Source organism: Eleginops maclovinus, chromosome 23 (assembly GCF_036324505.1).
Source record: "Eleginops maclovinus isolate JMC-PN-2008 ecotype Puerto Natales chromosome 23, JC_Emac_rtc_rv5, whole genome shotgun sequence".
NCBI lineage: Eukaryota > Metazoa > Chordata > Actinopteri > Perciformes > Eleginopidae > Eleginops > Eleginops maclovinus.
Window position 1 is genome coordinate 8,609,338 of NC_086371.1, and position 4,393 is coordinate 8,613,730.

Sequence of the window (4,393 nt, forward strand, 5' to 3'; positions counted from 1 at the left end):
CCCTCACATTTTTGCAGCATGGTGAGGGTTCATATTGACAGTAGATATGGTGTGACTGGGCAAAAGTGAACATGGAAACATTCCAAATGTCGCAGTAGCATGTCAAACTCTCAAGTCTACATAGTGTACGTTTCAGGTGTCCTGGGAATCACCCCGCCTCATATCCCCTCATTTAAAAAGATACACTGTTTACAGATCATTTTTTATCTGAAAATGTTGGTTAATCATAACATTGTATGGCTTACATTTTAACTTATTATATTTCACTTCTTGACCGGCTTCAAACTAAACATTTTACAACAAATATATGCTACATTTTAAACAACATAATACACATTGCATGATCCAAAAGAAGCAGGGAGAAGAACACATTATATTACCTGCCTCCTCACAGACTAACGTAAATGATCTACAATTTGGTCTGCCATATTCTGTGGTAATTACCTTTTCAAAAATGTATGCATGTATTTTATTGGGCAGAACTCAGAGGAAAGTGTATAATTTCAAAAATCTACCATATGCAATATTTACCTCCTCTGCGTACTACTCAACAATCAACCTCCAAAACTTCCTTCCTTTATTAACTCCCATCCTTTATTAGAAGTCAACTTTCAACAGCATTCGCCACCGCATTTCATGTAGTACTGTAAAAAAAGAAGTAGTCCTGTGACCGTACTCTGCTCCAAACTCAACTGTGGCGAGGCAGTTATCATAAATGTTGCAGGAGGTTGATGGCACCGTGCAGATTCAGGGCGTTGATTGCAGAAGTCCAGCAAATTTCCCAGCTCAGTAAAGTGAAACCCTGTCAACGAATTTCTTCACTTTTTCCACAAAGGCTATGGCTATTTTCTGTCTGTCAGTGGTGCAGAGAAGGCTCGCTGCCAGATTGCATCACAGTATTAAGATATAGGGAATCCAGATACTGTAAGAAAGTGAGGCAGAGGCTCAAAACTTTCAAATTCTCTTTTTATTTCCAGACAGCACAGCAACTATGCAGGAACGGCTGGATACAACTTGAATATCCGTTTATCTCTCTTGTCAAACCTTAAAGTCCTAATTCGATATTAAGTAAACCTGCTTAAAGCAAAGCATATAGCAGGCTGCATGAATTATCGTATTGATAGGAGTTCTCAAACAGGTTCCAAATGTGTAAAGTTTGGTTATATCATTCTGAAGGAGATATGATTCAACACAGAAAGAAATCTCCTATGGCATTTAATTGTGCTGTTCACAGATATTGCAGATCCCTCAGACAGGTTATATGACATTGATGAGCAACAGCAGGACATTTCAACTTAACTTCATGGGGATTTAAATCAGCGCTCAGCTTTTTGTTTCCAGTGAACTCGGTGCATTCACATAGGTAAATGTAGTTAAGTGCAGTGGATGGATTTAGCTGAATTCCCAATGTACACAGTCTGGACAGATGCTCTTTAGCCACACATCCTGGTTCCTCATGATAAGAGCTGTTAATCATTACGTTTTAGGATAACGAATTGGTTTGAAGATTAGGTACAGGTACGGTAAGTCTCAAGGAAGCTATTGTTAGTCAATATAATGTCCTATGAAGTGTTAAGGAATGCATTCTGGGATCATGTTGTAGCTCTTCTGTAGGTCCACACTTTGGCCTGTGACTCTCTTTTCTCCAAGTTCATTCCGACAAATCAATAATTTTCCAAGAGTTTAAAGCTTTTACTTGCTTTTCACCAAATGGTTTTCAAAGACAAAAGATAAAAGGCATTTTTTGAACTAGCCAAATTAAATTTAGTTAGCATTTAAGACTGAGAAAAACTGTATTTTCTCCAACTTGTTGGTCAAATTATGATCAAAACTGCTCAGGAGAGTCTTAGGTTTTGGAGCTCTGACAACAAAACGCTGTAGTGCCACCGTCAGGCCAGTGTTGATTGAACAAACACTGTGTTTCTTGTGTTTTGTTGAAAATCCAAACAAAGTGGATGTATAAGATTTAGTCAAAGTTTGAAAAAAGTTTGCAATGCTGAACATGTTCAACCATTTTATACTTCCCAACATTTTCAATCAAACAATTACGTATTGTTACCCAGAGCACAGGACTGACCAACGGCTCAAATATGTTGTATAGCTATATTCTGAAAGTAATTGGTGGATTTGTAATGATTATCATTTGTGTTATTCTCTTGTATTCTTGTTATATACATTCTAAAATAGAAATGTAAGAGAAGGTTGCTCCATGATGAAGCCCAAAATGGTGTCATCCAAACGATATAGCTGATAATAATGTCATTTTATATTTTATATTCATTGGGATGACAAATTGGGAATCTAAGTTTAGGCCCAAGAGCCTTTGGGAGAAACCAAATCCCAAACACAATGTGGAAAATGAACATAGCGCTCTGTGTCCATTCATTAAGGCATTCATCACTTCTGAATTTATTAGGATTTCTATACTGTTGTTGTGGTACCAACCGTGGGAGCTGTAGCATTTAAGAGAATTGGTCATTTTCATGAATCACAATGCAAGCGTCTTGAAAGATGAGTTTCCTATTACAGGGAGGAATAGCTGAAACTTTCCTGCAGTTGTGTCCGGAGAGTCCTTTATTGTAAACACCTAACTGTGACTGAGTTTGCAGCGAGGACAGAAGCCCATATCTTTACAATTCTTTCTCCAACAAAGAAATTTGCACAATGTGACATGCCTCATTTTAAGCTGGATACATTATTGCCTGCCGCTAAACGTTGTAGCTGTTTTCTTTGTGTGCAATGCTGCTGTGGTGTTGTGCACGGTTAAGGCTTATAAATTGCCATTGCTTGGCTGCTCTCTGGCCCATTAGGAGGTCTCATTGTGGCTGTATTTTGTATAGCAAGCTGAGCTTAAGGTCTTTATCATTAACTTGAGGACAACCTCAAGTCCCTGTCGAGAGGGTTCGCTATTTATTTGGCAGGTATTTCTTCAGTCTAATTCCTCCATGCTCCTGTCAACAGAGTTAACAAAGCTTGGTTAGGATGCAGAAACTCTACCACCCAGTGAATGTATTTTTTCCAGCGCACAGCCTGTCACAACATCTGAAGCCCCTTTGAATGCCTCAGTATTTCTTATCCTTTTTGTTTATGGCCTCCAGATTCCTGATTTGTGTGTCCTCTGCAGGATAATATGCACCATTGATTGACATGGCAAAACGTTTCTGTATGGTATGAATTTATGATGAATGTTTATTTCACACAGGTACATTTGGGGAATTGAATCACAACATAATACACCATTATATTGTGTTACCTAACTGTTAGAATGGCATGTGGATTGATTGTTGCATCGTGCATGTTTAGTTATAGTGACATGTAAACACAACAACACCCACACCGTCAGTCACAAATAACTCTATGTGATTTTTCATAATTTTCGTAATTATACAGAATACTATAGAAAAACAATAACTTTCTGTAAAGCATAATTCTCTTGCTCATCTCAAGTCAAGAATGAATTACTAATGTCATGAAATCACCAGGACATGGAGCTGCTGGTGAATAGTATTCTGTTTAATCTCAATACTGGGACAACAAAAAAATAATGATTCGTAGTGATGGGAAAAAATCTAGGAAGGGCAAAATATACAGACCACACATCACTCTTCTAAAAAGTACAAGTAAATTAAAGTACATGTATTTAAGCAAACTAAATGTAGTGTGCAGTCAGTGCATCAGTAATGGGTGTAATGTGTGAACATTTTAAAGTGTCACACAAGAGAGACTGAAAAGCAACCCAGGTGTCAGCCATCTCTCCTGATTAGGGGGAGTGGCTCATTAGGTGATTGGTCTTGAGGCCTAGGGGCCATATGCGATTAATATATATTAATTCACTTTAAAAAGCATTACCTTAACACTGAGGCAAAATGCTGCTAGTGAACTTATTATGTTTATATATTATTTGATTGCTTTTATTGCATTTGATCTTTTATTGGCCAATTTCACTTTAGATTATTATGATTATGTGACTTTTTTTGCACATTCTTTTATGTTAATGTATTTATTTTATTTGTATGTATTTTTTATTTCATTCTAGGACAGAAAAAGGTAACAAACCCCAATTCCCTCCTGATTCTGATTCCAAGACGTTTATGGAACATCAGTAGGCTAAATTGTAGCGTCTGTATCTGGTCTTACTTTATATGTTACGCACAGTATTATAGGGACAATATTTTACCATCATTGCCGCTGTCCCTCTTTAAGGGCTTTTCTCCTTTGGTTACATCTTCTTCCTGCATCTGCACTGCCAGCAGGCATCTACAGTATTATGTGTTCAGGAGTAGCCAATCAGAGGCCAGTGCGAGCCGGACTCTGACGTGGTCCGGCCCCTGCCCGCCCCTCGCTCCAGTGTGTACTTCCTCGTTACTACGGCGACAGTTGAGCGCCGTCACCG